Below are 24434 nucleotides of genomic sequence, written 5' to 3' on the forward strand. Positions count from 1 at the left end.
ACAAAGAATTGTTCTGGACCTTTAGAAACAAGAGGTTTCTAACTTTGGCACAGTCTATGTTTGGCTTAAATGGTCTGGGAGGGTCCCTGTCTGGCCAGGAGACCTTCACAGACTCTGATAACTGAGTAGGTCTTTTTCATGTGCTGTTAAAAAGTCCAAAACCCCTCAAATCCCAAGAAGTTTCCAGGCAACTCGATGCTGGCAATGTAAACAAACTCTTATCTATTTCAGTAATAACCAACCCCCAATAGAACAACACTGCAAGTGTTAACAGTATAATGGTTCATAATATGGAGTGATAGGTAAAACAAAATAACACACAGGCTAAATAAATGGTATCTTGGTTATGAAAGGCAGCAAGAAAAGCACCACAATACTGAAAAAAAACAGTAGATTTTTTTTTTTTTTACTCTTGCTTCTTATGAGAAAGAAGCTCAATAAAAACAGAAAGTCTGCATGTTTCATAACACAAACCAATAAAATTTCAGGAAATTCCTACATAAGATTCTGCCTTTCATTCCCTCTGGAAGGAATCTGAAAATCTGCAAAAGCACAAATAAGACTTCCAGCATCTCCATCTACCCTCAACCACAAAAACAACTAAAAAGCAGCTCCCAAATGAATCAAGCACCTCATCCCCAATTCCGGATTCTCATCACTTTTCCATTCCTTGAGTCCTGTACTCTTTTAGCCCTCTCTTCAACTTTGTCTCTGCAAATGGAAGAGCTGAACACTTGCTCTTAATAGCTCTAATCTTACAAGATCTCTCAGATCATCACAAAAAATCATTATATAGCCACATTGGTTAAGAACAGAGATAAACATCTGCTGAAGTGGGAATTCACTCTCTGTTCTCATTTTCTGATCTGAAGAAGAAGACAATGGCTCACTTGAACTCATATCAGACCACTAAATATAAAGAAAATAAAGCACATTTCTTTAAATTTTAAATACACAAACATCCTTCTAATTCTGCAGCCAGTGGGTTTTTTTACCCTCTTTTCAATGTCAAAGGGTGTTTGTTATCCTGGGTTTTGTGAAAAATTTGCTTTATGGGCCATTTTCTCCTAATTATCTGTGGGATCAAAAAGACTGGCACTACAAATGAAAGACAGCACAAAACAAGGACACATTCATTAAAATACCTAAGAGGTTGCCTGAAGAGGTAAGATACAAGGTGCAGAGCTTCCATCTTTCTGTGTGTTTTGGGATGCTGACAGGAGACAAATAACTCACTGTGATGACAGGGAGGGAAGAGGTGATGGGGTATGCTCACAGACACCTTCCACACCTGCGATTCCCACCAGAGACGGGGCTGGCATTTCAAACAGAGGGTGCTCCAAGTCCCAGTTTCCCTTCTACACCTCAGGAATGCAGATGTTGTTATTGCAGGTCAGACCTGCAGACAAAGCAGGAACCTGTGCCAGAGACAGGCAGAGAGCAGGACAGCAGAAGCAACAAGTTCAGCACGCAGGGCTGCAGCACCCTCTGTGCAGACCTTAAGCAAAGTCGTGGAAACCCAGGGCACTGGGAATATTTCTGTGTCTGCCCTGGGGTGCCCTGACCCCCAGGGGAGCACTGACTTGGATCCTCATCCATGGAGAAAGTTTCAAGATAAACTAGAATCCACAAAAGTGTGAAATAGATTATAAAGAGTAGTGTAAGTGTATCACTTGGTGAGAAATTGAGGTTTTGGGATTTTTAGTATGTTGTGGATGGAAGCAAGATGGAGGGCACAGGGTGTCATCCTGGGTTTCTTCTTCACACCTCTTCCTTCTTCTTCTTGGGTTTGAGTGGCGTTTTGCAATTGGGCAGAAAAGTCCACATTGCGGGCTCTGTGGGATCAGTTATTGGGTTAAAAGGGAAACTAATCCAGGTGTCAGTTCATCATTGGATAGTTGAGTCTTAAAAGGCCTTGTAACAAGAGATTGGTAGCCATTTTGTGCCTTCTAATGAAAAGCTGCCCAACTCACAGTAGTTTTACTGATAAGAAATAATAAACACTTGAGGCCAAACACGAATTACTGTCTCAAGTGCCTTCAATCCAGACCCAGAAAAACCAGTGACTGGAACCCCCACACAAACTGGGTATGCACACCACAACAGCAAATCAGCTGGAACTACCAACTGAGCCACATGGATAGCCCTGAGGAGAAACCAGATCCAGCCAGGACTCCTCTCCAGACCTCAGAGCTCTTCCTCCTGGATGATGGCACACAACCAGCAATGTCTATCAGGAGGTGTCATGACACAATGAAAAATGGAAACAGCAGAAACAAAAATGGGAAGTATTTCCAAACACAAAAACAGGCTCAGTGCTTGTCCTTGCTATGTAATGGCAGTAAACTGAGGAAAATCATGTGAAAATCAAGGGCAAGATGCACTACCATTTTCAGCCAAAAAGAGATGGCTGCCAATCAGCCTGACACCTACAGAAGATTTATCTAGTATCATATTTGTACACACTGAAGAAATGCATTTTTCTGGTTGTTGACTCCTCCCATCTTGCATCTCTCTGCCAGATATAGAGGTTAACTCTGTAGAGTGCAGAGCATGGGAACTCCACTTTGGAGGGACAAAGCTCAGCTTAAACCTGCTGCCCACAACCTACAGATAAGAAAATGTGAAAAGCCAGTCCTACAAATGGTACAATGGCCTCTGGAACTAATACAAAGCAAAGCAAACTTGCTTTGCACCTTCCTTCATTTCTCTCAGCTTCTGGCAAACCTTAAGTACATCCTGCCAAGAGCCCTGAGCAGGACCTTGCCCCAACATTTCAAAACAGTCCAGGGACACATGAGTACCTCAGCAGTCACTCAGGGACAGATGTGTGAGGATATCTGCAATCAGCTTTTAATAGGCAGGCACAGAGAATAAAAACTGTGTGGTGATCAACCATGATTCAGCTCTACCATCCTGCTGGCAGTTACCCTACAATTATAAAGATGTCCATCTAAAAGGAAATACAGCTCTGCTCCGAGACAGGATGTTCCAGCCTGTGTCCCATCTGTTCCCTGTGGGCAGCACCCATCTTGCCCTGGCCAGGAGACAAGCAGCAACCCCCACATCCAGCTCTGGCACCTGCTGAAGGGGCCCTGGCAGGAGCCCCTGCACTGTTAGCAGTGCTACAGTGCAAGTCAGCCCCAAAAGCTGGGCTGCTCCTGCTGAAAACGTCATTGTCCTCTGGCCATGGCCACAGCCAACAGGCTGCTATGTGCTGTGGGTGTGCTGTGAGGGCATCTTGTTTGTGTGGGAGTAAGAATCAAGTGGTTATGGATTTACCGGTGGAACATGGTTTAGCAAAATTCTTCCACATTTCCAGAACGGAAATGGGTTTGCCTTGCACTCCAACACTTTAAAGCAAGAAAAACCAGTATTTAGAAGTGATAGAAAACACAGTATCAAGAAGATTGCTAGAAGACAACATTTGGCAAAAAGATTGAAAATCCTAGTTTAAATTAAGAATTGTGTTATCATCTGCTGCCATCGAAGTTTTGAGCCTTCAAAGTTCACTCCTATCACACAGATTACAAGTCTTTTCCAGGAGAAGCTCAGATCCTCATGTAACTGCAGCCTCTAGAATCTCTCCAGAGAGCCTCACACATCATCAGAGGAAGGTGGCATGGGAAGGAACCACAGGAGGGCTGGATGGGAGCCTGAACGTCCATCCCCTCCACACTCTTCTCCCATATTATCCTGCCCTCTGCTTCCCACTCAGCTCACCCTCCCAAGCATGCTCCCTTGGGCAGCAGCAGGGGCTGCAAGGACAGGGTTTCTCCCTGCACACCTCCTCCCAGGGCTACAGCACACAGTAAAAAGGCTTTCTTCAGTCAGGCAAGTTAAGCACGCAAAAGCCCCTGCCGAACACTGGGCTTGCTGCAGAGCAGCGCAAAGAGCCCATCAGTCTTTCTCCTCCAAGGTGAAAGGGAAGGATAAATGGCTTTATGAAAACAGCTAAATCAAACAACAACTACACCAACTGGCAGCCAGCTGCAACAGTTGCATAAGCTACAGCTATATTCCTCGTATCCTGGGCCACCCTAGGTAAAACCCACAAGGATATACCTTTTTTGTTTAATTGCATGTTATTACCTTTAGCCTCATGATTTATCAGCAGTTTTTTCTTACTCCAGTGGCTGACCCTGGAAGTAATTTTTAAGGAAATGCAGCCTGATTTGAAGGGTAAGCCATGTTTCGGGAGGAAGTCTGCATGCACACTCCTGACACATGCACATGGGAGGAAACCAGCAACCTGCTCTCCACATCAGGCAGGTGACTCCACTCCACATAGCTCACTGCCACTGCTTGTTTTCCTTCAGCTTACTATTGCATGAAAACAAGGTGTGGTTTTTGAGGAATGTGAACAGGAGGGTCGGATGGACCTCTCAAACACCACTTTGGTATTTGGTGTCAAAAGCAATAGAATTTCTAACCACCAATGGGAATTTCGCTCCTTACCTATCCTATCTTTCTGATAAAAGCATGGTGAAATCTAACCCCTCATTAATGCATATTATGCAGCTGACTGCATTTGAATGTTAACAGCTGACACCCAAAAGCCCTTCGTGAGCTTTTTGTGAGAGCAATTTAGCAGTGACCAACAACAAATACATTTTTCCTACCCAGCAATGCCAACATGACTTCAAAAAGCAGAGTGATCATCTTTAGGGATGAAAGCATAATGCTGGCTTGTTGCCCATGCAATTCTTGCAATTCTTCTTTGTTGCCCAGACAACTTGCAACAACAAGGACGATGTGGTTTACACGGACATCGATCCACTGGAAGCTAGACCAACACAAAAATCACATTTCTGTGGTCAGGAAAACATAACCACTGCTGAGTAGGTGTGTCTTGGAAAGGGTGGCTTCTAGGGACAAAGGCTGTTATGTACTTCTAACATGCTTTCAGGCCCTCGAAAGGAAGTTTCCTGAATTTCATTATGACTTCCTTAAGAGCATTCCCTCCAGTGCACTGCATACAAACATTCATCTTGTGGCTGAAGCATCCACAGAAGCAGTTACCACCCTAGATAATCAGGTCTGATTTGTTTCTGAATAACTATATTATCAGAGCCCAGAGAAATGTATTGTAGCAGCACTTATTTTAAAACCAACTTTGCAAGTAAAGAAATTCTGCCTTGGAAGAGGTGACAGCAGGATCAATGTCTTCTGCATAAGGTAAAACCCAAAAATTATAACGTTTAACTCTCATGCACAGTATGAAAAACATTAGGTTCTCCTCATAGATCACATTATTTTAATGAAGATGCTGGGCTCAGTATTAGAGAGGGGAATAGATCTTTACATAACAGGCACCTGGCAAGGGACATCTCCATTGTCATTTACAGGCGTTATCCTAATGGAAAAGAACTACTGCAAAAGGCATGTAATTAGAGAAGAAGGATGCAGTGCCTACCCAGTCATTACTGTAACAGAAATGTGCTCTACTGTGTGATTAACCTAAGAAAGGCATGATGATGATCTCACCATGTCTGCTCTTACCTCTTGGCTATCACAAAACACAGCTCATGTGAATAGAGAGGCTGGCAGCTGAAACAGCTATCACCATGTTTTGTTTTTTTTTTTTTTTGTAAAAAAACCCAACAGTTAAAAATATCTTGCCTTCTTCCTGCTGCCACCTCAGCAGTTGCTTCCTGTTTTTTTTCACATTGTCACTTTGCTCTGCTGCTGGCTGTCATTGACAGTAAGAGCAGCAAAAAGAACAAAATAATCTCCTTAGCAAACTGCCTCCTGCTAAACACCTTCTCAAGAAACCCACGAGAGGAAGTGCCATGTGCTGGGCCACTTTTTGTCTGATGTATTGAGCCTCTGCAGGAAACCAAATGGCTGCAGGTTGGAGGCCTTCAGTGTTCAGGGATAAAATCTGAGCAATTCTGTGGTGTTTTTACAATGCTGGTAAATGCTCTTCTGAGGGCAATGACTCAAACCTATGTGTCCAGCTAAGGACTCTAAGCTGCTCACCTCAGTCACTCAAGCTTATGATGTGACTTTACTGAGACTATTACATGAAAAGCTGCATCTCAGCCTCTTCTTTTTCTTTACTTGAGGCTATATGCTTTATTGGGTTGAACCCTGACCCTAATGGAACCGGAACACACCAGCACCTCATTCATTATTTTTATAGCTGATGAAGAACTGCATGTGGGATGTGGGGGAACCAACACTTGTCATGTACTGCAGATAAGCAGTGAGACCACTGTTCTTTATATCCAGAAATGTCCTAACAGCGTACAAAGCACTGTAGGTGGGTGATGGCTTCCAGTCACCTGACTCTAACGAAGGCCAATGCCAGATGGGAAAGTGGTGGTAAAATATTACAACCATAAACCACTGCAGGTTTTTTTGGTCTCCATCTGGAGCTGACAGAAGGTGTTGAAAGATGCATCTGAGTATTCTCCCAGATGACAGCGACTGCCACTATGGCAGAGCTGATCAGGTAAAGCAGAGAGAAACTGACTGCTCTGGCTCTTGGCTTGAGCAAAAGGCAGTTCTGGCACTGATACCAACTCAAGTCCCAAACCTTGCATCACTAACTTTGGGTCCTGAAATTCACTATTTAGCCAAAGTTCTTTGGGACAAAGAGAGGCTCTCAAGTCTTCTCCATCCTGCACTTAGATGTGTTTGAACAAAGAGACTGAAATGTTTCCTCCAGGTGAAGCAGCCAACTCAGTCACCAAGTCATTCTCTCAACACCTCCATCTTCCTACAAAAGAAAAGCAAAGAAAAACACCAACAGCTGTGCTGTATGATGGCTTATTTTAGGAACAACTCATTATTTGCAGTCTATCCCACAGGTGTTTGATGGCAACAACTTTTTAAAGTCACCCTTGCAAGGAGCCCAGGGCTGCAAAAATCTCTTATGCTAACAATTGCAGGAACCATCCTCACTTCTATTAGAATTGTTTCCTAACAATGGCTTACACAAAACATGTATTTTTATCCTTAAATTCAATGTGCTTCTATCCTTCTAGACCCAAGAAGGGGGGCTAAGGTATCCCACTGTCTGCCACATTTTATACTGTGATTTAAATATGATTTTCACAGGCTTAAGAATAATTACATTCTCTGCTTCTGAATTCTTAAAAATCTCAGTGCTCTTAAAACAAATCCTTATTTAGTGTCTGACCTGGTAAGTCCCATCTCTGTTGGAACCAAACTAAGCCCAGGACCACTTCCTCAAGACAGACAATATTTAAGAGGTAGCAGTGCAAAATCTGGAGACTAGTTCAATAAAACAGGCTAGAAACAGAGACACAGAAGCTGTTGTAAGCCAAAGCTTTGCCCACTGCAGTATGGCACAGCCATATCCATACCATGCTTATGGTCCAGTCCACACCCTGGAACTCTGCAAGGCTTACACCAGGCTAAAGTGACAGCCCCACTCCTGCCAAAGGCTGGCATCTTCCAAGTCACAGTTCAAGGTTTACACTAAGCCTGTTGCTGGGCACACCTCTTCTTATTTCTTCTGCATTTAGGACAGAGGGTTCACATTTACATTTATCAGGTGACTGAAGCAATGCATGCAGTGATGAAGGCACTGGTAAAAAACATTGACTTTGCCTTGAATCACTGTCCCTCAGGATGATTGCCAAATTGGTTAATGAGAATAATTAGCATTAATTAGAATGACAGCTCAAAGGAGTTATCTCACATCTGAGTTCAACTGAGTTTCAGGTTTACTGGAGCTGGCTGCCTCAACCACCTGGCCAAGCCCAAAGCAGACATCCCCATGGGCAGTGTGACTGGCACTCACCTGGCAGCTTTCACTCCAGCTCACCTTCCAGCTTCTCACACTACACATTGCAAGTAAATCATGCCCCAGGCATTCAAAAAAAGAAAAAAAAAAAAAAGATGTGGCACCCCCAAGCAATTTCTGAGTTTATCACCCAATGCCCAGCACCTCCCATCAGGGCTGCTCTTAGGAGCAGTTTTAGCTGCCCTTGCTCAAGCTGCCAGCATATTTAACCTGCAGATTTTAGAAGTGATCTAAAGTCAAGCTGTACCTTGCTAGAGCACAGCTGTGAGAGAGCAGGGCTGTGGGATAGCTTTGTCCTTGTTTCTAAGTCAGCTGGAGTGGAAGCTGGCAGGGTGTGAAAAAGGATCATTCATAGCTTAGGGTTTAATTACTGGACTCACATTGAACATCAATGCCCCATGCACAGAGGCAAACTTGAAAGAGTGAGAAAACACATAGCAACCTTAGAGCCAGTATAAAAGCCAGACAAGATGGTTTATTTCCACATAGGACCTTCTTGAAGATAAGTACTAGATACTTCAACCAGTCATCTGACAGCTGTGAATGCACAGCAGCCTTCCAACCACAATTTATTTTTATTGACATCCTGTTAATGGATACAATTTGAATTACCACAAACTATGGATACTTACATGATTGAAGACAGACATACACAAAAAGTCTGATACATGCTAACAGAGATAGTCATCTAGCCTACTCTGGGTGATTAGAGCTGGGCATTGAAATCAAAGATGCTCAAAAGTGCTGAATAATAAGAAATACCAGTAAAGCCACTAGGATTCAAAAGTTGCTCAATATTTTTGAAAATACAATCTTTTATTCTTATTCAACAAATGCCAGAAGGTTCTAACATACTCTGCCATTTTGCTGGTTGCTACATGTGAGCATAGAGATACTAAGCAGAAAAGAAACAGAGCAAAGGTAGGAACCTCTACTTTTTCTGCCTCTTCAATACAATCCAACACAGATGAAGATCACAGAGAAGGCTATGCAACAACCAGTGTCTAATGCCAGTGATTTAAGTACAGAACACCTTTCTTCTACAGCTCATCATCTACTACTAAAAGCTGTGCAATCATGAGCCCAGCAATTTGGGCTTTAGTGGATCTGCAACATTACAGAAAAAAAAATTCAAATGAGTTCCTTCCCTTCCTAGACTCAAGTCCTGAATCTACAAAGAAGGAAAGAGACTTCTGCTAAACAAAAGGCAGAAAACAAAACAAGTGTACAGAATATGCTGCTGCTAGCATTTGCAAAGGAAAAAAACCCAAACCTCAGAAAACCACCACCTTAAAGCTGAATAAGCAAAGGATATTACAGACCCAGGAAAAGTACTTGCACATACTCCACCCAAGAAAAGTACTTGCAACCACTGCAGATGCATAAGTGTTCATACAAGAAGGTAAGCACCTCTGGAAAGGGCTCTCTTACTGCTCTTGCTCTTCAGAAAGCTCAGGCAGGGCGTGGGATCAGATGGGGTATGAACATATGACAGGAAAGAATAGGACATCCAGTGTAAACAGGGCAGCAGTCAATGAGATACAGAGCCAGCAACTCAATCTTTTCATCTTCTTACAGATGAGCTGCTTCTCTTGCAGAGAGCAAAGCTGGCAATTTGTTCTGAAACACCTCTGTGGTGGTGTTCACAGGGGTATTAGGATGAAGGAAGAGATGAGAATGTTGACTCCATGTTTCAGAAGGCTTGATTTATTATTTTATTATATATATTATATTAAAACTATACTAAAAGAATAGAAGAAAGGATTTCATCAGAAGGCTAGTTAAGACTAGAAAAAGCATGATAACAAAGGCTTGTGACTGACCGAGACAGTCTGGACAGCTGGACTGTGATTGGCCATTAATTAGAAACAACCACATGAGACCAATCACAGATCCACCTGTTGCATTCCACAGCAGCAGATAATCATTGTTTACATTTTGTTCTTGAAGCCTCTCAGCTTCTCAAGAGAAAAAATCCTAAAGAAAGGATTTTTCATAAAACATGCCTGTGACACACCTCTCCTATAAACCTCTCCTAACCTGTGTGCCAGAGCAAGAGAACTCAGAGCAGACCAAGAACAAATGGAAGTAGTATGTGGACAGAGGCAGATTGTGGCAGAGGACCAAGTAATGCCAGGCTAGAGAGCTGGGAAACTAAGTGTAATTTATCACCTTGGCTGTCACTGAGGTGGGAAGCCTTGTCCTCCATCTCTGCTCAGCTGCTGGTCAGCACAGTCCAGGTAATTACTGTACCTTCATTTCCATTATCTCAGCTCTCTTCACTCTGGTCCCTCATCTATTTATTAACAATCCTGAGCCACGGGTGTGGGCAGCCACAGGAAAACTGTTAGGTTTGTTTTACTCCAAGTCAAGAGGAGAAAAATATTTTTGCAAATGCAGACTGCCATGTGAGGTGGCTCAAGAGAGACAGATGTCTCATTAGCACTGCAGATGGGCTGAAAAATCCCCCATCACCACTTCAAAACTCTCACCCTTTTCCTTTTCCAGAAGGACCAAAAATGTGTTCTTTTCCCCTTGTGTGGCAGCTTTGCCTTTATTTTAAGGGAGAAATTGCAACACCTAGAAATTCATTAGGGCCCTGGTCTTCTCTTTGGGCAGCAACTAGATGAAATGGCTCAGCTGTTGAATTTCAAGGTTAGCATGCCTCAGTCCTAAGTTTCTCCCACAAAACTAGAGTGTTAATGCTGACCTTGGGGAAGACCAGCCTTCTCCCATATGAATTCAGTGACTTAAGTCCATTTGTGAGGCTGACATACCTCTACAACTGCTGAGTAGGAAGGCAGGGGGAGATAAGGGGAGAAGGGGAGACCTACTCTTTCAGGAAAAAAAATGAGGATGTGCAGAGGAAAGTAAGTTGGTTGGTCCCTGTGGTAAGAGAAATTCTTTGGCCCTCTGCCTCCTGGACCTAGGCTTGGATGCTCTTCCAGCACTGATTCCCCATCTGTCTCCTACTGTGTGCTCCTTGCCAGACCATTTCACAGCTTCATATCGCCCAAGGCCAGGAAACTGTTCATAAATGGTTATTTTAAAATTGTCTTTTGTATCATGGTATGGCATCATTTTTGAAAGACAGTTTTAAGTATTTGTGATGTTGACCATGTTCCTATCTCTTGCTGCCTCATGTTGCATGTTCCAGTTGAATAGTGTAAACATTGCTTTGTCTTTCTAAGCCTCTGATGAGCACTTTTCCCAATTTTCTGGGGTTTTCTAGGTAAAGTATTAGGTCTCTCTTTTAATGGTTGACTAATGTCAAACACAATTCAAAAGGCTGTTCTCTAATCATACAGAAAGTATTTTTATGTATATATGGACATAGAAAAAAAGAAACCAAAGCCAAAAAATCCACACCAAAAACCTTCAGACAAACAAAAAACTCCAAATAAACAAAAAAACCCAATTGTTAACAAATCTTAAAAAAAAATAATTTGTGTCTATGCATAAAGGGGAAAAGTCTGTTTTCCCAAAGACTGCCCTCTTTTCAGTCACAAACAGAAAATCCTATCTCAAAACAGAATTAGTCATTAAGCATATATAACCAATTAACACAAGTTTCAACAGTGAAGAATTTAAGATCAAGACTAGGTGACCTCAAGATATTTATCCCAGCTAAATTCTGATCCTGGAGGTCAGCTCAGAAGCCCATGAATGAAATTCCCCATGCAACACACAAATGTTGATCCTACATTAATTCAAAGGGCAATGTATATTTTCATGTGCATTTCTTCTGCAAAATGCTCTCCAAATGTAAGCCAGCAGGTTTACCCCAAAACACATTTAACTGTGTCTTTAACTCTACAATGCAAAAGAGTCACCATATGGTCTACTAGAAAACAGACACTTTTCATTCATCTCTACCTCATCTGCCCTACATTCATTATGAATCAGCCATCTAAGACAGGGTGACTGAAAGGATGATGTGGTTTGGCTTCCTGTCAGAAACGGCAACTATGGTATTTGGAACAATTTCATATTAATTTAGTATCTCTGGTTAGGTACCTCTGGTAAAAGGCCAGATTTACCTCCTGTAAACGACAAAGGAATTACAGCCTTTAACTGCAAGGTCAAATTTCACCCATCTAATTAAGTTTCCTGCTCTGGAGAAGCATTTTAGCTGCTGACTTTGATATGATTTTTACAATAACAGGTGTGGCTCTGATTGCCAACTAGTTGAACTCGTGTGGTCATTAAAGACTAATTTTGATTGCTGAAGTCAAGATTATAGATCACATGGAAAAAGAAGAAGGGGTTCAACAGACAAATGAGACAAAATGAGACAAACTGAGGCTGAGTAGGTGGCATTCATTAGTCACTAGAAGGCAGGCTCTGCTCCTGGAGGAACCACCACCACATGAATTGTCCTGGAGCATCCACACAGACGGAACTGATGAGTAACAGCAAATAACACTTCTTACAGAGCTCCCTTCTTGGCATCAAAATATTACAGGCATAATGTAATTGAAGCTTGCTTTCCTGGTACATACTTAAGGGAACTATTATTAGCTTTGCTGTCCTTTTACTTAATTTTCCTCTCCTAAGGCTTTTTAAGGAAGGGCTCAGATATTGTGTGGGTTCTCTCCCTGTCATCTTCATGTTTGAGCTGGCTGCTGGTAGGAAGGTCTGCTCATATTCCTGCAGGCATGCCAATCTGGATACAACAAACACATACAAATAGTCTGCCATGTAAGAATCTAGTGGAAAAAAAATAATTGAGAAAAAAACAAACCAAAACCCAACCCCAAACAAACAACAAAAAAACCACCCCAAAACCCCAGGGTACTATCTCATGAACAGATTCAATCCACTGATCTTCTTTTTAGGGAGCAAGTGTAAATGTGTTTATTGTCCATCTCTTTGGCAAGCATCCTGCTACCTTTGTGTCCCCTCCAGCATGGAAAACTGTAACTCTAAAATAGGTCATTTTATTATGAAAATTTGTTTTCCAAGCAGTATTCCCTTGAGGCCCTACATATTAAGAGCATCTTTTGAACTGGATAAATACTGTTCTCCTATTTCCCAATATCAACTCACATGTTTATGTGATAATGGCCAAGCATGGTCCAGCTGGAAGCAATTCTCGAATAGACCATTTAATAGAAGTATTTCTGAGGGAAAGCTCCCAGGCTTTATGATAGGGTATTATCTGCTTTTATTGCACTGTGGCCGCATGACTTGAGCTTTGAATTGTTCCTTTTTAGTTGATGCATACCCCAAACCTGAGAGGAAGTAAAAACCCTTTTCTCACCAAAGAGAAGACCATCTCTGAATTTCTGTGCCTGCAATATGCAGGAGGAAACTGCTTGTCCCTTCCCCTTCCTAGGCATCAAGCTAATTGAGACTCAAAACAATCAATAAAGGCTGGATTAATTCCTGAGTGCCAAAAGCACAGGCAGCTAAATTAATGAAGCTAATCCTTTTGTAGTACCCATTAGTTAAAACTTCTCTGCAGCTCCCGATGCAGCTTGCTTGACTTCTCAGGAAATGAATGAACCACTATCATTCCTCAGTCATAGTTCACAGTGCATCCTCATGCATTTTTAGCACCACTAGCACATGGCCAAAACCATGGGCTGAATTCAGCTGATGAGTCCTGTGTTCTCAGGCACAGATTCTGCACAGTCCCAACCTGAAGCCACCACATGCAGTGACAGCTTCCAAGTCTAAGCAGCTCTTGGCTGAGGTAGGTGAAAGCACATTTGCAGTTACCAATGCTCTCACCCATGGCACCAACAGCTTTATCTGAAGAATGGGGCAGCAGGCAGGGACCTGAAAGCCTGGTCACTTTATTCTGCCATGCCATGCACTTGAGGTTACTCCCTGAAACACCTCTTACCCTTTCTGTGAAAATGCCTTTGGTGCTGTAACTAAGAATTGTTAAATGTTACCACAGCTGACTTTGTAGATAAGATACTCGTCCCTATGGACAGCTGGAAACTGATGCTATTTTATGGAGTACTGAAACAGCACGTCTTATAAGGCTGCTGCTTAGCTTGGGCAGAAATCTGGGTCCTCAAACTCATGCAAAGCTTCATAGCCTCTTTTAACAGCTTTTAACAGATATTCCCTAACTATTAACCTCAAGGGCAAGATTAACATTTTTATTTTAATTAACATGGAGAGGCTGTGGTGTGCAGCAGTATTATAAAAAGTTCTGAAAAGCCAGCCTTTTGGAGTGGAATAATTCTGTCATCTTGTTTCCACACAGTTCTTCTCAAGACTATCATCTTTCTGACAAGTATTTTATCACTATTACTTCTACCCCTTACTACACTCCCCAGCATGCTTATTATATTCCATAATTTTCTTAATGAGTCATCTCAACCTTAATCTTTCAATTGTGTGAAGTTTTTCATGAAACTGATACTTCAGAGGAAGGAGAGTGACTGTAAGGAAAGTGACCCTTTAGTTTGTTAAATACTGAAGTGCAATTATCCTTCAGCATTTCCTAGCCAAAGGGCTGGCTAAGACCTCAACAGCCAAAAAACTGCTTCCAGGAGAGCTGAGCTGAGAAGATTTAGGTGACTTTTACACCTCTCCACTTTCTGAAGTTGGGACCTGGTGATATCTGACTCATTCCTCAGTGCCCAAAGGCCCCTGGAAACTGCTCTGAACTGCAGCTCCAGTAGTCTAAGAAAAACAGGGACTGGCTAAAATGCAACAGGGCCCTGTCCACATCACCTTCTTTGCTGGAAAATTTCTTACCTGCTTTGTTACACCAACTTCACAGATTTAATCTGTTATTTGACCCTGTTTTTGGCAAAATTCCACAGAGTCCTGGGGCCTATGGAAGGGAAGGGACTGTTCTCTGGGCACTCAGCAGACACACTACTTTCTGGATTAAGATGTCACTGGCAATACATTGAAGGTAAACCACTAGTCCCTGCACTTCAAAACATTTTACAGTTTCTTTACTAAGACAAAATGACTGCCCACAAATAGAAAATAACTTTCAGTCAGGTTGGCTCTAGGTTAAGGGACTCTGCTCACCCCAGAACTGGCAAACATCACATTTCCCTGACCAGAGATACCACGTGCCAGCTCTACTTGCTACCAAGAGGAACACTCATCTCTTCCCAAAACCATGTAAAACCAGATTAGTAAGCAGGCTACTGTTCTTTTCCTTCTCTGTTCTACCCAGGAAAGGAAAAATCCATCCATCTGAAAATTATGCCTAACCACATATTTTTTTTCCCCCCACATAAATGTTAATGAATTGACTCCTGTTTATGCAAATTTAAGGTAAACATCGGATCCTTTGTTATCCCATACTGGAAATTCCCACTGTTTCCATGATAACAGCTTGACTGATTTTTCTCAGCTTTCTAGTGATTATTTCATGCATGTAAAGAGGGGTCCTGGAGTCACCAGAAAATTCCTGAATTAATTCTTCACTGACTTCACTGTCATCATTTGAGATAAGCCATTGCTTTTTATAGTATCCTTTTCAGATTAGTCATAATGTAGCATGGTATTCATGGCCTCTGTTTCAATCTGTTGGGTTTTTGTGTGAAGAATATTAAAAATAATTGCACATCTTGTTGTTTTATTTTGCCTTTTTTCTTGTTTGACTTCCCTTTTAAAAACTGAACTTTGTTTGTTTGCACATTAGCATCACTGGGAAAAAGATTTTCACCATTAGAATGCAGTCTGGGATTCCAACTGCAGTAGCCAATATTTGTTCAATGTTCTCCAAAAGCAGTAGGAAGGCACATGTGCATATAGAAAGCCATCCTGTTCATCCAGATAAAAATGCCAACTGGTGATAATTGCATGATGATTTTGAAAAGCTGACAGTATTAATTATCATCACTGAACTACAGGAGAATCTCAGGATAGAGGTGTCACTGTGAGAATTCAGGCAAACATTGATTACTTCTCAATATTTTTAGAAACACCTTTCCATTTAGCAAGAAAAAAAAACCCCAACAAACCAAAAGCAAATCAGAAAAAGGGAAAATAAGTTAGAGTTGTCCTTCCAAAGCTGAATGTTTGGTCACTATGTTCTGCTTATATTTTGTATATGGTTTTTTTTTCAGAAAGTAAGAGTACTCCTGTTGCAGGCTCTCTAGACAACCTTTCCTGCAGTAGCCACTTCAGTCCTGACCTGTGCTTTAGTTCATAGCTGTAGCTAAGTGGAGCACTAACATGACTCTAGTCAGAACCATCCAGACTGCCAGAGCCCTGGGAACACTGCTCTTCCCCGGCTTGTGTGCGCATTAATGTACAGGAACACAAATGGGAGGGGGGGTGTTATTGCCATCTAACCACAATCAATCCACAGATGATATGAATGCTTTTCAACTTAGCAATGCTGCTGCTTCCTGGATCAGGAGGTCACCAGACCACAGTGAAGATTCCTGTCTAGCAATGTGCTTCCTATCTGTTTTATCATAGTTGAATTTGACTATGAGGGTTGCCTGACAGGGAGATGATAAATATCTCAGAACACATACTTCTTGTGATCCTCTTCTAAAAAACTTCTCCCCCACTCCCTCAGCATAATATTTCTTCTCCAAAGCTAGACAACAGTGATACAAATGAGATTGGAAAATGAATTGTAACCACTTGCCAAGCGATACCAGCTTTCAGCCTCAGCTCAGAGCTGGTCTCCTCTATGTTAGCACAGACACCAGCAGCATGTGGCAATGCTGATAGCAAAGATACTAACAATTTAATAGAGCAGTAGAGTTAATCAAGGGATGTCTGTGACCCCCTTGATTAACTCCTTGCTCTTCTAAAAGAACTACTGTCAGAGGGAGGAAATAAGCAAGCTCAGCTGTTACTACCACGTTCTACTAATGTATAATAAGTACAGTAAAACAATCAGCAGGAGTAACACGTGTTGCTAACAACTACAGTCGGAGATATCATAGACACAGACACTTTTTCCTGGATAATTTAATAGATTCTGTATCTTCCTGGATGTCTGGCTGATACTGGCTGTGGTAATAGCTTCCATACCTGCCACCGAGCTTTGTTTCACAGGATCACAGATTTAGAGGCATGGGGGAGGTGAGGGGAAAGAACTAAATCTCTGAATCTGTCCTCTGTGAACACATCTATAGCACTCTTTTACCACAATGCATGGTAATATTTGTCATGGTTGGCATTCTTCCCTCCACTTAATTATTCTCATCAAGTGCACCACTTGTGCACTTGTCCACTGCTGACAGAGGACAAATAGGTGCAAAATGCTATTATGCTGGTTCCCAGTCATTCCTACTCAAGTGCCCACCTTTTTCTTTGCCTTCTCCCCCCCTGCACAGCCTGCATGGAGTTGCAGGTGTTGGCACTGCATTTTCTTCCCTATTTACTCAGCAGCATGCTGACACCTCAACCCTCTAGGATCTGCTGCCAATCTACAAATGTGAGCTCCTAGCCACAGACTCCCAAGAGACAAATAACTCGATGTTAATAAGTAACTGATCATGTGTGATTAAATTTTTAATCGGCACCAGTCTTTGTTTCTATAGAACTGTTACTGAGTTCAAAGTCCATGTATATAATAAAAGATATATGTATACCTTTTCTATTTTTACTATTTGCAAAAGTAAACGGTATTCACATATACTTTTAAAAACTTTTCCTATAGGACAGGAATTTAATTTCATTCAGAATATGTCCAGAACTTGTCTTCCCCTAGTAAAATTATCCATCTTTTTTTTTGTTCTGACTCTCAGGAAGGTGATGTTTACCTAAATTAGGTAACATCAGGTCTTAATCCAGGATTGCTCCTAAATCCACAAAGGCAGCAGATTCAGCCTGTATCCTAACTCTGCTTTTAGTGTGGGAGTTATAAATTAAGAAGTGATGTGCTGCTAGGAGCATAATTCTCAGTTAGGAAATTTTGTTCTGCCTGTAGCTGTGAGACTACGAGCAGATTGCTGGTACTCCTACAGCAGTGAGGATTTCACAAACTGCAGGCAGGATGTTGTTCCCCTTAGCTTTGGCTGAGTCTGACAGAGGGAGTTTATGGTCTTAAAAATAACAGTGTCAGTAACAGTTTCAGTACCCAAATCTGACAAATTTTACCACTGCCATACTATCTTGCTAGTGAAATCTGTCTAACCTAGTGCTCTCAGTCTTCAGCAAGCCTGAGACTCAAAAATACCATCTTCTGTCTATTTACAATTAATTAACTGCCTGTAGAATTAATTACCAGCCACTATTCTTAATGCTGGGCTGACTCTGGATGGGCTTCATAATTCAGAGATGTGTAATTTTTGGGACCAGCCACCCCAAGGAAACACACAATATATTCTTCTGATTGCAAAAGGAGTTGGAGAAAAGGTGCAACCATGAGAAAGGAAAGCATAAGTTGAAAAAATCAGAGATATTAGCCCAGTGTGGAGGACAGAAGGTGAATTTGAATGGGTGAGGGAAAGATACCTCTCAGGTAGTAACATTTCAGAATTTCTTACTGGGGAGATATACAGTTGGACAAACACTTGAGAAACAATTCCTAAGAAGCTGACACCAGCCTGTAGAAAATTCAGCAGAATTCTGGAGCTCTATTCAATCAGATGCGATATCTGAGCTCTGTGACGATTTTTCAGACTGTTTATATTTAGTGCATCACTGTCTATACTTCATGAAATCTTATGAATAGACATTCCCATTTTACATGGGACTTGTAATAAAAAAGTCTTCATGAAATTTCAATAACACTCTTTGTCCTGACATTTAAGTCGTTACACAGTCAGAATGTACTGTTCTTAATTTTAACACTTCGAAGACAACTAGGTCATTCTAAAGGCTGAAACCTGCCATCATTATTTGTGCAAACAAACCTTACTCACAGGCATCATCATATCACCTACTCCATGAGATGGTCTGCATGTAAAGACCTTTAATTTCCAGACCTCTTCCACCACCCTCCCTCCCTCACTGTGTATTAAGCTCAAAGACAGGACAAGTCAAGGTGGTTACCAACACACAACCCCCAAATAAAAAATAAAAACAACCTCAACCCAAACAAAAAAAATTAGTTAATATCAAAGAACTTTGTTTTGTACCATCTCCCACAGAAGGTGCCTTCAGACTACTCAATCTCATAATTTTGTTGAGATTCAAGATGCTACCTGCATGCTGCTGGAAAAAATGACAATATTCTGTCAAAGCCACCTAACCTCTGGCCCATAACTCTCAGATACTGTGCTTTCTAGAGAGCTGTAAGTCCAGGCTTAAGCACACTTCAGAACAAGTAAAACACAATGTTCAGGTTTAAAGACTCTCAAAATAATGACACTGTGTATGTCAGCCTAGACACCAGAGCCAGGGGTGGGATTTACAGCTCTTTAAGACAGAAAAGCAATTCTCTCTTTCTCTCACCAACACTTGGAGGCACAGCTGAACAAAAGCAGTTACAAAAGCAATTCACTGCAATGGGCACTCTCAGTTTGCAGTTTATACATTACTCAGTGTAACTTCTTAGTAACTTTTACTCCAAGAGACCTTAAACTTATATGAAATTGGCTGGGGGAGAAGACAGACCTTTAGGAAGGAGATCCTGGGACGAGAAGCCCTTCTGACTTCTAGAGGACACCAGAGGTCTATTGTGATTCCTGAGCTGCAGACTCCACAGAAATGAAGTGAACTGAGGAGGGAAAAATCTCTAAAATAGGCAGATCCAAAGGTATAAATGCAGAAATATTTAATTCAAATGCTCCTGACAACCAGCTTCTGAGAAAACCGTGGCTTCCAAAGAAGTGCAGAGATCACTGCCTGTAACTAATGGAACAGAAGTTCCCACCGTGTAGTCGTGGGAAAGAAAAGTTTGTACCACTGGGTGAATAGACAGGGGAATACTGAGCACGAGGTTATTATCTCCACACGTGACATTAACGAGGGCCTTCCTGGAACCCTGCTGCTGTGCAGCACCGGAGGCCGGCAAGGATGGTGGTGCAGGCTCAGAGAGCAGCAGCCCAGACATTCCTCCTGGGGAGCATCTGCATTCCAGGGAGAGACCAAGGCAGCCAGGTCTATTTATCTCATCAGAGACAATGTTAAGTGGCTATTTAATTACTGCCCTTAAATACTTGAGCAGAGAGAGATGATCTGAAACTAGATAGCTATTTAATCTGACAGGCAAAACATTACAAGATCTAGTAGCTGGGAGATGAAGTCAGAAAAGTTCAAAGGGGAAAAGAGATGCAAACGTTTAACAAAGCGATTAAAAATTGGAGCCAATTATCCAGGAATGTAGTCAATTCCCATCGTTGGAAGTCATTTAATCAAGACTGTTTGAAGAGGCTGGTGGGCCAGACCTTGGAACCACTGGGGAATAGTTTCTGCTTTATATTATGGAAGAGGTTAGGCTATGGGACTATAATAATGTCTTACAACTAAAAAACCCACCACTAGCATTATTATCTTCCTTGACAAAAAAAGGATGAAGAAATAAAGAATTAATGAAGCCAAGGCCTGTATGGGGCACAGAACACAAGCTGAACGTAGACAACACAAGCCACAGACGGGGAGCTGACATCATCAGTAGTTTTATCACCAACTACAGCAAGAGAAAGAAAAGGCCGTGAGGGACTCGTGCCCAGCCCCAACGCCCTGAGCCAGGCAAGGGACATCACCTGGCCCGTCCTCACGGCGCGATGCTCCCTGACCGTGACATCCCAGCCCGCAACCCCCGCGGACCCTGCTGCTCTCATGCCCGAGAGCCGCCACACCACCACGGTCTGGGGAGCCGCGGGCTCCGCCGCCCACCACCCAGGGGCACCGCAGCTCACCCTCACCGCCCGGCTTCGGCCCGGGGGACGCCCCTCGGCCCCGATCCGCACTCCGGGCGGCGGCTGGGGTCACCCCCGCGGCGGCGGCCGCCTCCGGGGCATCCTCCGCGCTGCGGCATCGCGGGCACGTTGCCGTGGCGACCGCGCCGCGCATCCCCCCGGCCCGTCCCGGCGGTGGGGGGCATCTCATCAATATTCCCGCCACCTTCTTTATTTCTTTCCTTAAGTTTTCCGCGCTCCCGGACCACGCCTGAGCCCAATTCGCTTACAAGTGCCGGCAAAACCGAGCAGAGGATGAGAGAGGCGCCCTCGGGGCCGGCCCGGCCGCTCCCACCCGCTGGTGCCCGCTCGGCGGGGCGGCCGCAGCCCCACTGCCGCGGAGCGGGGCTCGGCTCGGCTCCCCGGGCACGGCTCGCACCCGCGGCCGGCAGGGCGAGGCACGCCCGCCTCGCCCCGGCACCTGCCCGCGCACCCAGCCCGCAGCTCCCGGGCGCAGAACGCCGTGGCCGGGGCGTGTGCGGGCCGTGTCGGTGCCCTGCCAGCCCGCTCCGCTCCCCCCGCCCCTTACCTCCGCGGCGGCGCCGGGGGAGCCGCGGGCACGCCGCCGCCGCGGGCAGGGATGACCTTGCGGAGAAATCCATCATCCGGGCAGGAAAACAAGCCGCTCCTCGGGGCGTGCGGCGGCGGGAGGAGCGCGGCAGGCAGGGAGGGCAGAGGGCTCCGCTTGGGCGGCCCTTCCCGCCGCGGGGGCAGGACGGAGGCGATCCGTGCCGCCACCGACGAGGGGCACGGGCGGCAGCACGGCCGGCCCAGGCTCCGCCGCCGCCCGCGGAGCTGCGCCTCCGACCGCTGCCGGCTGCGGCTCCCGGCCGGCTCGGGAGGCGGGAGCGGCGGGGCTGCGGCGCCGGGCCGGGCTCCCCCGCGGCCGCAGCGGAGCGGGCAGCGCCCGCAGCAGCAGCCCCGGAGCGCTGGCCCCGCAGCCCGCCCCGAGCCCGCCCGAAGCGCAGGGCGCGGACACGTACCTGCTTCCAGGGAGACATTCCCCGCTGACGCCAGCCCCACCCCGCGCCTTTCCTGGCTCTTATAGCGCGGGAGCTGGCGGCTCCTGTCCTCCATCAGGGCTGAGCAAGGGTCCCTGGCAGCCCCCCGAGAGCCCCGGGCTCGCTCTGTATTGCCACTTCTGCCGGCCGGCTTCTCTCCGGCTCCTAACCCAAAACTGGGCGCTGAGCTGCTTCACGGCAGCAGAGCCAGGACCTGAGACCTCAAGTCCGCCAGCTCCATCCACCTGTGCCAGCCATGCGTGTGTCCGCGGGGGAGGCGTTCGGGCACAGAGGCAGCTGCACTGAGCCCTCTCTCTGCTCGCGGGGTGGTGGCACAGGTTAGCGCGGGGAAGTGCAGCGCATGCAAATGCGCTCCAGCTCTTGTCACGCTTTCAGTTTGGGTTGTTGTTTTTGATAGGCAGATTTGGCTTCCTGTGTGAAGCACTGCCCTGTTTGCCTGGGGAAAAAAAAAGAGTAGAGTCAAGCGAAAAAGAGGTTTTGGTTTGGAAGTCTTAATTATCCGGAAATCTTTGATCTAATTTCGGTTTATTCCCACCACAGTGGAATTTTATCTCTCTCTGCTGCAATCACAGGAAATGGTTCTGCAGTGCCCGGAGACTCAAGTCAAGTACAGGTTTTCAACTGGGAAGGTTTTAACTCTTCTGCAATCCTTTAGGGATGAATAGGAGCAGGATTAAAAAAAAAAAAAAAAACAAAAACAAGCCAAAACTGTAGGACAAGCTGTGAAGAGAGCTCTGTTGCTATATGAAAAAAAAAGAACAGGGTATCTAAAAAAATAATTTTTATCTGTAAACATTGTAGGCATCAGTGAATCATATTTCCTTGATCCTTATGAATGGACCCATATTTTATTTACTGCTTTAACAAACACTCTCCGCCTCAGTTACTGACCCTAAATCTCCTTGACTCAAGAGTTAAGTGATCATGAAAAACACCTTATATTTCCTACAATAGCAAATGTAATTTCTTCCCCCACAGCAGCCACTAAGATCAGCTCATATTTGTGTAGTAGCCATTCCTGAATGGGGCTTTCTGACAGTTATTTAAGCATGAAAAATTCAAGATATGTTTTCAACGTTCACCTACAATAACTACTTTTTCTCATATGCCAATGCCAATCCAACAGTGCTCTTAAAAGCCAGAACAGCCCAAGCATCCATCACTGGAAGGAGATTGGAGAGAGCATCACACTTTATCAGTAAAAGATTTACAGCACTAGCACATCCAAGGCTTCCCAGTAGCTCTTCTTTACTTTGTTTTCTTCGCAAATTCTGCTACTTTTTTTAGTGCTCTGGAGGGCTGAACAAAGCCTGGTCCTCCCCATGCCCATGTCTGAATCAGGAATACAAGGTCAGCTTGGCAAACTGAGTCAGTGTTCAACTCCTCTTCATTATTCTGCTAAATGAACTATTTTTAAAGAAACATTGCCAAACTTCCTAGAATTAATCCTCCTGCCATTAACATTACTAAAGGGGAACTTCCCTTTTTTTGATAAAGAAGGAAAAAGGCTGGATGATGCAATTTCCTTTTGTCAGCAATTACACTTTTATGAGGAGATAGCTGTCAGCACTTACAGGCCTTGCAGCTGCAAGGACTTTGTGGGACCTCACAGGCTACTCAGCAAGGGAAAATTACAATTAGTCTTGTTTTCATAAACCTTCCTAAGCATGAGACTCCTTATCTGGATTATTGAGAGCCCTTTCTGTTGACAATTCAGCCTTGAAAGTCACAGCAAGAAGAGTTATGTGCACTCAGCTGGAAAGACTAGGGAGTTTTCTATGGGCTGTTGTGTCTGAAGCACCTTCAGAGCATGTGGAGGACTCAGTCCCAGAGCTGTGGGAAATTGGCATTCTGAGGCAAAAAAGAGAGGAACTGGGAGCTTTTTTTGCTCCAAGTCCTGGTATGCTCCTGCACCTCATAACTAGTGTCCACATATTTTCCTGCTGAGTTCAGATAAACCTTTCTTCTGTGTGTGCAGCATTGCTGAGAATCCTCACCCTGCTCTCAAGCAGTCATATCTGAGCACTGGGGCTACTATTTTCATGTCTGATGGACAAGGAATTCCAAGAGAACAGAAGAAATAATATGACTGAAATACTGCTCAGCTGATAATCTCTTTTCCATGCTTTAGTCTCCAGATGCAGTGATGATCTGGGAAGCTGAGAAGAGGTGTTAAAGAGACTCAGGTCATTGCAGAAGCTGGTTGAGATGATGCACTTTGGGCATGGCCTCTTTGTTTATGAATTCTTTTCACGTACCTGTTTTTTCCCCTTTACTCTTCCCTGAGCCACAGTCTACCATGTAATGGCTTCATTTGGTACATTAGGCAATATTGGTTTTAAAGACCTCTAAAGGATTTTCTAAACCCTGTTATGAGCTCTGCAGTCTGCTAGCCACTGTTCCAATTGTCAAGGCAAGTCATCACATCTCAACACATCAATGTGTCACCATATCAATGCAAACTAAAGATTTAGATAATTCTGATTTATTTATCAGAATGTTTAACTCCCTTAATCACCTGTGAGTAATAGCCAACTTGCTACTACTTATCCATCCTTTTTTCTGCTTCAATCTCCAGCTATATGCATTTGATTTATTTTGACTTTTTGTAGGTCTCAATGCAAAAAGTATTCATACCGAGGGCAGCACATAGATGGCTGCTTAGCTTTAGGCACTGTACTGATAACTTTAAATAAAGTCAACATGCTTAAAATTAAGTGTGTGCATAGGTCTCAATAATAATGAGAATAATAAAGAATTCAACCTCTTTAACTTGCTAGTATTGTCTGAGGTGGAAGCAGAAATGCAATAGCAGAGGGTTTATCTTTTGATATGTGT

The 24434-nt window shown here is 43.9% G+C and overlaps 1 protein-coding gene across 3 annotated transcripts in view; it reads right to left on the bottom strand.

Annotated features, from left to right (window-relative positions):
* Nucleotides 1-22144, bottom strand: part of GPRIN3 (GPRIN family member 3) — a 34178-nt gene extending 12034 nt beyond the window's left edge. The window contains exon 1 of one of the 3 annotated variants that reach the window (XM_054633505.2): nucleotides 21558-22144. The gene's annotated coding sequence lies outside the window, so the exon portion shown is untranslated. Of the gene's footprint in view, nucleotides 1-20804; nucleotides 20985-21103; nucleotides 21453-21557 lie in introns of those variants that run through there. The other 2 variants (XM_054633506.2, XM_077177069.1) reach the window with 2 other exon arrangements.
* Between the last annotated feature and the right edge of the window lie 2290 nt (nucleotides 22145-24434).

The sequence above is a fragment of the Agelaius phoeniceus genome, chromosome 4, assembly GCF_051311805.1.
Source record: "Agelaius phoeniceus isolate bAgePho1 chromosome 4, bAgePho1.hap1, whole genome shotgun sequence".
Classification (NCBI taxonomy): domain Eukaryota; kingdom Metazoa; phylum Chordata; class Aves; order Passeriformes; family Icteridae; genus Agelaius; species Agelaius phoeniceus.